The sequence below is a fragment of the Octopus sinensis genome, linkage group LG3, assembly GCF_006345805.1.
Source record: "Octopus sinensis linkage group LG3, ASM634580v1, whole genome shotgun sequence".
In the NCBI taxonomy this organism is placed as follows: domain Eukaryota; kingdom Metazoa; phylum Mollusca; class Cephalopoda; order Octopoda; family Octopodidae; genus Octopus; species Octopus sinensis.
In genome coordinates, this window is record NC_042999.1 from 35,491,153 (window position 1) to 35,501,310 (window position 10,158).

The following is a 10,158-nucleotide window of genomic DNA, read 5'->3' on the forward strand; positions in this document are numbered from 1 at the left end:
ATTTACTCTATGATACATTATAAAGTCAAACATATTGCTAACCAAAACAGTAATTCAGTAACTTAATAATTATCATATTACCAGCTAACCATAATAATTTGAAGGAAACAACTTTACTACTCTCTACAGATAAGGCACAAATTAATTTGCTAATCAGTCTCCACTTATCTGTTGTAATTTCACAAAAAATAACAATGAACGTCCTAATAGTCTCAACATATGAATTTTTACTCTTTCTCCTTCACATTGTTCACAAAGACAGTCACTATATTTAGACCCACAACTTTATAACATTAATCCTCTTGCGTTCTGATTGTTCTATCTAATGCAATGCATATTCATTTACATTGTTTTGAATTAATCATGCATTATCTTGTAGCTTCACGTAAAAAGCACCATCCGTTCGTGGCCGTTGCCAGCACCGCCCCAACTGGCCTCGTGCCGGAGGCACGTAAAAAGCAACATCCGTTCGTGGCCGTTGCCAGCCTCGCCTGGCCCCCGTGCCGGTGGCACATAAAAAGCACCATCCGATTGTGGCTGTTTGCCAGCCTCGCCTGGCCCCTGTGCCGGTGGCACGTAAAAAGCACCCACTACACTCATGGAGTGGTTGGCGTTAGGAAGGGCATCCAGCCGTAGAAACATTGCCAGATCAAACTGGGCCTGGTGCAGCCTTCTGGCTTCCCAGACCCCAGTTGAACCGTCCAACCCATGCTAGCATGGAAAGCGGATGCTAAACGATGATGATGATGATGATGATTGTTTATTTTGAGAAAGACACTGTAGGGTGGGTGTGAGAGGCTGAATATGGCCAGTTTGAACATAAAACATGTAGAATATTTGAGCCAGCCAGATATGGTCAGTTTAAATGCTAAAGAATTAAAGAAACTACTGTCAACAGTCTACTTTGTTCCTTTATTTTTTGTTTTTCTATTTTATCTTCTACAAAGATTAATTCAAATATAGAATATAATGTAAGCGCAGGCAAGGCTGTATGGTAAGATGTTTGCTTCTCAACTACATGGCTCTAGGTTCAATCCCACTGTGTGGCATCTTGGGTAATTATCTTCTACTACAGAACCAGGCCAATCTAAGCATTGTGGGTGAATTTGGTCGACAGAAACTGAAAGAAACCTATTGTGTGTGTGTGAACCAATATTGGTTTGTTTACATCCTCATAACTTAGAATAAGTACCAGACTTTAAAAAATTATTACTAGGTTCAATTCATTTTATTAAAAACCTTCAAGGCAGTGCTAAAACAGTTAGTGCATTGTACAAAATGCTCAGCAACATTTCTTCTGGCTCATTAGGTTATGAGTTCAAATATTGCTGGGGTCAACGTTGCCTTTCATCCATTCTTGTTCAGTAAAATAAGTACCAATCAAGTACTGAGGTCAATGAAATTGACTAAAACCCTACCCCACAAAATTACTGGTCTTGTACCAAAATTTGAAGAGAAGTTCTCCAGTGGAGAGGAAGTTCTGCTAGGTTCTTCACAGGCAAAGAACATAGGTATAAGATTTTCTATGTAGGGAACACTGATGGGGTTGGGGGCATGGGTATACTCCTTGTGATGAAATGGGTTGATAAGGTAATCGAGGTAGTCAGAGTCTGTGATAGAATACTTAAGCTTAGATTAATGCTGCAACATGGATTCACAACTATTATCTCGGCCTATGCCCCTCAGTCAGGGCTAGCTGATGAACAGAAAGACCAATTTTATGACACCCTCTTGCAGACTACTTTGTCAACAAATGACAGAGACCTTCTCTTTGTGGCTGGCGACTTCAACGGGTATGTTGGACAACATCCATGGTGTACGTGGTGGCAAATAGATTTGGTTCCCGCAATGAGGAGGGAACCAGACTGCTGCAGTTCTGTGATGCAAATGATCTTATGATTTGTAATACTAACTTCAGGAAACCTACCAGTCTGGTGGGTACACTGGTCAGATTGACTACATTCTCGCCAGCAAACGGGAAACATGGCTACTTATAAAGGCCAAAACTTTCCCAGGTAAAGAATGCACCCCACAATATAGACTAGTAATTAGTGACTTCAGGATTAGAGCTTAATAGCTGCCCAGAAGATGACCGGCATGGGAAAGAAGGGGTCTAGAAGCTTAAGGATCCTCTGACTGGACAGAGATTTAGAGACATATTACTTGAAGCTTTTGACAAAAAGGAGGAGGATATAGTATCACATATTGTGGAGGACAACTTGTTGAGAGCTACTGACCAGATTTGTCAATGGTGTAAAGGCCCCTCTTAACCTAAAGTAACATAGTGGTGGAACAATGTAGTTGACAGGGCCATTAGGGAAAAAGAAATAGGCATGGAAGGATTGGAAGTGTGGTGGTAGCAGGGAACTTATCAGATTGCCAGAAGAGAAGCTAGGAGACAAGTTTACTTAGCCAGAGGGGAAGCAGATAAGGAAAAATTTGCCTATGTTCAGCATCATGAGGATCAGAGACTTGAAGTGTTTCATATTGCAAAACAGTGTGTGAGAGAGAATTGTGGTATCATAGGGGAGAAATGTGTCCACATGGATGATGGCTCACTTGCATTTAATGATGCTGCAAAGAGACTTGGAGATGCCACTATGAAAAGTTGTTAAATGTAGAGAATGAATGGGAGAAAGAATTTTCTAAATGTGGACCTAATAGAGGGACCAGCTATTTGAATTGACAGTACTTTGGTAGATAAAGCAATTAAGGGTATGAAAACAGGGAAAGTCCCCAGTCCATCAGGAATCACTGCTGAGATGCTTAAAATATCTGGTGGTGTAGGCTATAGTCTAGTCACTCATAAGTATTCTTGCTTACGGTCATATCACGTTGAACACACCGGTTCTCGTCCGATCACCGAAGTTAAGCAACATCGAGCCTAGTTAGTACTTAGATGGGTGACCGCTTGGGAACCCTAGGTGCTGTAAGCATTTAAAAAATGGCGGTGCCCCAGCATGGCCACAGCTCATTAGCTGAAACTGGAAAAATCAAAAAAATCAAATATACTCAGCTAGGTGATACATGTAGGAGTCATACCTAATGACTGGTGTACCAGCACCATAATCAACTGCTACAAAGGTGACGCATTAGATAGGAATAATTACAGAGGTATCAAATTGTTGGATCAAATGATGAAAGTCACGGAGAGGGTCCTAGCCCAACCAATTAGGGAGTGAGTTAGTTTAGACAATATGTAGGTTGGATTTGCACCAGGGAGAAGCACCACTGATGCTATATTTATGGTAAGACAGCTGCAGGAGAAATTCCTAACAAAAGATAACCCTCTGTACTTGGCTTTCACTGAAATGGAGAAAGCCTTTGACAGGATCCCCTGATCCCTTATCTAGTGGTCAATGTGGAAACTAGGGATAGATGATTGGTTGGTAAGAGCTGTACAAGCCATGTACAGGGATGCTGTCAAAAAGATGAGGGTTAGCAATGAGTATAGTGAAAATTTCCAGGTAGAAGTAGGGGTTCACCAAGAATCCATCCTCAGTCCCCTTCTATTCATCATAGTCCTCCAGGCAATAACAGAGGAATTCAAGACAGGCTGCCCCTAGGATCTCCTCTATGCTGATGACCTTGCACTAATAGCTGAGTCACTATCAGAACTAGAGAAGAAGCTTCAGGTGTGGAGGCAAGGTCTAAAATTGAAGGGCCTTAGAGTCAATCTAGCAAAAAACAAAATCTAGCAACAAACAAAGTAGGAAGGGAGAAAAATCACAAATCCCTTCAGATAGATGTGTAATGTTGTATGGTGTGGTATGATGTTGTTGGGAGGTGGGGGAGGCGAGAGTGGGGAAAGCACGGGTGAGGTGTGGGTTCAGCTGAGGGTTGGGGTATATGGGTAGGCAGAGGGTGGGAGTAGAGGTGGGGCTTGTGTGGAGGCAGAGGGTGGGGGTAGATGTGTGGTATGTGGGAGAGGGTGTAGGGATAGGATGGGGGATGGGAAGGATAGGGAAGGTGGAGTAGGAATGTGTCGGGGTGGGGTGGCCTTATGGGGAAGGCTTGACAATGAAGGAGAAGGGGAAGGTGGGTACGTGAGGAGAAAGAGTAAAAGAGAAGAGAGAAAGAGAGAGTGAAAGAGTAAGAGAGTAAGAGAGAAGAGAGAAAGAAGGAAGAAAGTAAGAGAGAAGAGGGAAAGAGAGTAGGGGTGAAGAGAAGTGGGAGTCGGGCAAAAGAGGAGAGTTGGGTGGGAGGAAGCAGGAGGGAGGGGTAGAGAGGCAAGGAGAGGAGGTTAGATGAAGAAGGGAGGAGAGTTGAGCCCAAATGGCGTAAAGGAGCGAAGAGAGATGATTAATTCCTGTTCATGGTGCAAACGGGTGTCAGGATGGCCTCTGTGCAAGGACAATCCAAACACGGACAGGTGTTGCAAAGAGTGACCGGTAGAGTAGAAATGGCGTGAGACTGGGGTGTCATTAGTGAGGCGGATGTCTCGGAGGTGTTCTGCGAACCGGTCAGCCAAATATTATATATTATCATCATCATCATCATCATCATCATCGTTTAACGTCCATTTTCTGTGCTAGCACGGGTTGGACGGTTCGACCGGGGTCTGGGAAGCCAGGAGGCTGCACCAGGCTCATATATATATATATATATAATTTTATAAAATACATATATATAATACATATATATAATACATATATAATACATATATATATATAATACATATATATATATATATATATATATATATATATATAATACATATATATGTATATAATGCATACATACATATATATATATAATACATACATACATATATATATATATATATATATATATATATACTCAAGAGAAATAAACACTGGAAATGTGCAGAGACCAACTTCTACCACGTTCCAGGGAGACAAACTAGAAGTAGTTGATAGCTTCCGCTACCTAGGAGACCAAGTCAGTAGCGGGGGTGGGTGTGCTGAAAGTGTAACTGCTAGAGTAAGAATAGCCTGGGCAAAGTTTAGAGAGCTCTTACCCCTGCTGGTGACAAAAGGCCTCTCGCTAAGAGTAAAAGGCAGACTATATGATGCGTGTGTACGTACAGCCATGCTACATGGTAGTGAAACATGGGCCGTGACAGCTGAGGATATGCGTAAGCTTGCAAGAAATGAAGCCAGTATGCTCCGATGGATGTGTAATGTCAGTGTTCATAATCGTCAGAGTGTAAGTACTTTGAGAGAAAAGTTGAACCTAAGAAGTGTCAGTTGTGGTGTGCAAGAGAGACGGCTGCGCTGGTATGGTCATGTGACGAGAATGGCTGAAGATAGTTGTGTGCAAAAGTGCTACACCCTAGCAGTTGAGGGAACCTGTGGAAGAGGTAGACCCAGGAAAACCTGGGACGAGGTGGTGAAGCACGACCTTCGAACTTTAGGTCTCACCAAGGAAATGACTGAAGACCGAGTCCTATGGAAGTGTGCTGTGCATGAGAGGACCCGGCAGGACTAGTCAGGCCATATCCCGTGGACCCTACCTGGGACGTAGTCGATCCACCTGTGCATACCTTCCTTCTTGTGACACTTGTGAAGACCTGTTGAGACAAGTGAAAATCAAAACAAATCAAAATAGATGAACATCAATGGAATTTGTATCTTTGTGGTACCAGTGCCGGTGGCACACAAGAATCCATCCAAACGTGGCCGTAGTCAGTACCGCTTGTGGTACCAGTGCCGGTGGCACACAAGAATCCATCCGAACGTGGCCGTAGTCAGTACCGCATCACTGGCCATCGTGCTGTGGGCACATAACAAACACCATCCGGTCGTGGCCGTTCGCCAGCCTCATCTAGCACCTGTGTCGGTGGCACATAAAAAGTAGTCAGTACCGCTTGTGGTACCAGTGCCGGTGGCACACAAGAATCCATCCGAACATGGCCGTAGTCAGTACCGCATCACTGGCCATCGTGCTGTGGGCACATAACAAACACCATCCGGTCGTGGCCGTTCGCCAGCCTCATCTAGCACCTGTGTCGGTGGCACATAAAAACACCATCCGAAGACCCGGCAAGACTAGTCAGGCCATAAACCATGGCCCCTACCTGGGACGTAGTCAGTCCACCTGTGCATACCTTCCTCTTTGTGATACTTGTGAAGGCCTGTTGAGGCAAGTGAAAATCAAAATCAAAATCAAAATCAAAACAAATCAAAATAGATGAACATCAATGGAATTTGTATCTTTGTGGTACCAGTGCCGGTGGCACACAAGAGAAGACCATCCGAAAGTGGCCGTAGCCAGTACCGCATCGACTGGCCTCCGTGCTGTGGGCACATCCGAAAGTGGCCGTAGCCAGTACCGCATCGACTGGCCTCCGTGCTGTGGGCACATGGCAAACACCATCCGATCGTGGCCGTTCGCCAGCCTCATCTAGCACCTGTGTGGTGGCACATAAAAAGTAGTCAGTACGCTTGTGGTACCAGTGCCGGTGGCACACAAGAATCCATCCGAACATGGCCGTAGTCAGTACCGCATCACTGGCCATCGTGCTGTGGGCACATAACAACACCATCCGGTCGTGGCCGTTCGCCAGCCTCATCTAGCACCTGTGTCGGTGGCACATAAAAACACCATCCGAAGACCCGGCAAGACTAGTCAGGCCATAAACCATGGCCCCTACCTGGGACGTAGTCAGTCCACCTGTGCATACCTTCCTCCTTGTGATACTTGTGAAGGCCTGTTGAGGCAAGTGAAAATCAAAATCAAAATCAAAATCAAAACAAATCAAAATAGATGAACATCAATGGAATTTGTATCTTTGTGGTACCAGTGCCGGTGGCACACAAGAGAAGACCATCCGAAAGTGGCCGTAGCCAGTACCGCATCGACTGGCCTCCGTGCTGTGGGCACATCCGAAAGTGGCCGTAGCCAGTACCGCATCGACTGGCCTCCGTGCTGTGGGCACATGGCAAACACCATCCGATCGTGGCCGTTCGCCAGCCTCATCTAGCACCTGTGTTGGTGGCACATAAAAAGTAGTCAGTACGCTTGTGGTACCAGTGCCGGTGGCACACAAGAATCCATCCGAACATGGCCGTAGTCAGTACCGCATCACTGGCCATCGTGCTGTGGGCACATAACAAACACCATCCGGTCGTGGCCGTTCGCCAGCCTCATCTAGCACCTGTGTCGGTGGCACATAAAAACACCATCCGAAGACCCGGCAAGACTAGTCAGGCCATAAACCATGGCCCCTACCTGGGACGTAGTCAGTCCACCTGTGCATACCTTCCTCCTTGTGATACTTGTGAAGGCCTGTTGAGGCAAGTGAAAATCAAATCAAAATCAAATCAAAACAAATCAAAATAGATGAACATCAATGGAATTTGTATCTTTGTGGTACCAGTGCCGGTGGCACACAAGAGAAAACCATCCGAAAGTGGCCGTAGCCAGTACCGCATCGACTGGCCTCCGTGCTGTGGGCACATCCGAAAGTGGCCGTAGCCAGTACCGCATCGACTGGCCTCCGTGCTGTGGGCACATGGCAAACACCATCCGATCGTGGCCGTTCGCCAGCCTCATCTAGCACCTGTGTCGGTGGCACATAAAAACACCATCCGAAGACCCGGCAAGACTAGTCAGGCCATAACCCATGGCCCCTACCTGGGACGTAGTCAGTCCACCTGTGCATACCTTCCTTCTTGTGACACTTGTGAAGACCTGTTGAGGCAAGTGAAAATCAAATCAAAACAAATCAAAATAGATGAACATCAATGGAATTTGTATCTTTGTGGTACCAGTGCCGGTGGCACGTGGCACACAATAAAACCATCCGAACGTGGCCGTAGCCAGTACCGCATCGACTGGCCTCCGTGCTGTGGGCACGTAACAAGCACCATCCGATCGTGGCCGTTTGCCAGCCTCATCTGGCACCTGTGTCGGTGGCACATAAAAACACCATCCGAGCGTGGCCGTCTGCCAGCCTTGTCTGGCACCTGTGTCGGTGGCACATAAAAAAAAAACACCATCCGAACGTGGCCGTTTGCCAGCCTCGTCTGGCACCTGTGTCGGTGGCACATAAAATCACCCACTACACTCTCGGAGTGGTTGGCGTTAGGAAGGGCATCCAGCTGTAGAAACACTGCCAGATCTGACTGGACTGGTGCAGCTTTTGGGCTCCCCAGACCCCAGTTGAACCGTCCAACCCATGCTAGCATGGAAAGCGGACGTTAAATGATGATGATGATGATGATGATATATATATATCACTTGTATATTTCAAGTGTATAGCTTAATGTATGATATCTTAAAACGATATCAAATGTATGATAAATTAAAAGTTTTTGAGATGAAAGGTATTATCTCTATTGATAGTCATTGTCATCGTCTAAAAGGCTTGGACATCATTAACTACAAGAGCATCATTAAAATTTACCAAGTAGATTATCTCTTTGAAGTTGTTGATATTAGCAGTCGGTTAAAAAATGCTTGGGTAGATATAATGATGGGTGGTGGTGTATTTTTGGTTTTGAAATTTGATATTATTGATAATTTATAAATTTATTAGGAACTGTAAATTTATAAATATCAGGAGTGATAGATTGTATTATGATAATAAAAATATCTGCAGAATTTGGGAAAATTATATTTGTCATCTGCTGTGCTATGACAAATAGGTCAGAAGTGAATCTTTTTTGTCAGTATAAAAGGAGTAAAAGGTCTGGTCGACTATCTTGGAGTACAAAAGAAATACATGAATCAGGGTTGCTGCACAAGAGATTTTGCATTGTTTGGTTCACAACTGGGTTGTGATAGCAGAGTAAAGGTAAGTTTAATGGTTGGGAAGAGGTCAAGAGTTTTTAGCGGGTTGATGTGTCAATCAGAGAAGCAGGCAGGTGAAAATACCAACTAGCAGAAACAGTTAGGGATGACAAACAATATGGTTTTTGTACCAGCAAATTCAGTATGGAAGAATGGTAACAGCCAACAGAAGCTGTATGCATTGAAAACACTAAGGGCGATGTCATCATATAGAGTTAACCTGAGAGAGATGTGCTTTTATGAGGATGGTAGGATAACTGCTGGTGACATTAGAGACAGAAGTCCTTAATGAGGATTAGAGATGGTGGAACAACTCTTCGTGGTTAGAGCAATCCAATGAGTGGTAAAGACAAAAGAAGAATTTAGAGAAATGAGTAAGAAGCATTGAACTAATATTACTGGAAGTTTTCAATGTTAATGTCCCGGTGAGAGAATTGAGTGATATAAAGAATGAAATTTATGTAAATGCAAACACCACCTTTCGGCAAGTCAGAGTGCAACAAAACAAACTCTACTAAAGGTAAGTAAGGGCTCAGGTGTTAAAAATGTGCTGTGTATTGAGATTAATACAAAAACCAAAGAAGAACTATAGTTGTTGCTCTTCCCTTTTTTTTAAGATGGTACTCTTTTACTCTTTCACTTGTTTCAGTCATTTGACTGCAGCCATGCTGGAGCACCGCCTTTAATCGAGCAACTCGACCCCAGGACTTATTCTATTGGTCTCTTTTACCGAACCGCTAAGTTACGGGGACGCAAACACACCAGCATCGGTTGTCAAGCAATGCTAGGGGGACAAACACAGACACACAAACATACACACACATACATACATATATATATACATATATACGACAGGCTTCTTTCAGTTTCCGTCTACCAAATCCACTCACAAGGCATTGGTTGGCCCGAGGCTATAGAAGAAGACACTTGCCCAAGGTGCCACGCAGCAGGACTGAACCCGGAACCATGTGGTTGGTAAGCAAGCTACTTACCACAAAGGAAAATCTCACTGCTGATCTAACTGGTCAATAAACACCAGAACAGTTGACTTACTGGACTACAAATCTCTCGACCGGCACTAAGCATTTACCTTTCAGAGTGACCAAACTGCCTTCACTCTAAATATAAAAGTTTCGTCTCTCATAGAAAGAGGTTCTCAGTGTAACCTTTCAAGTGCTACACTTTGGATTAGAATTATGGTTAAGTAAAGAAAATAGAGGAGATCTTACATAGCGTGGTTTACAACAAATTTAGTCATAACAGTATCCCATACCTATTTCTTTACTACCCACAAGGGGCTAAAAACAGAGAGGACAAACAAGGACAGACAAACGGATTAAGTCGATTATATCGACCCCAGTGTATAACTGGTACTTATTTAATCGACCCCAAAAGGATGAA

General features: G+C 44.2%; 1 non-coding gene across 1 annotated transcript; it reads left to right on the forward strand.

The window, feature by feature from the left end:
• The first annotated feature begins 2,817 nt into the window (after nt 1-2,817).
• On the forward strand, nt 2,818-2,936 carry LOC115210090. Its single transcript, XR_003881424.1, has one exon. It is a non-coding gene; the product is annotated as a 5S ribosomal RNA (ribosomal RNA).
• Nucleotides 2,937-10,158: the final 7,222 nt, after the last annotated feature.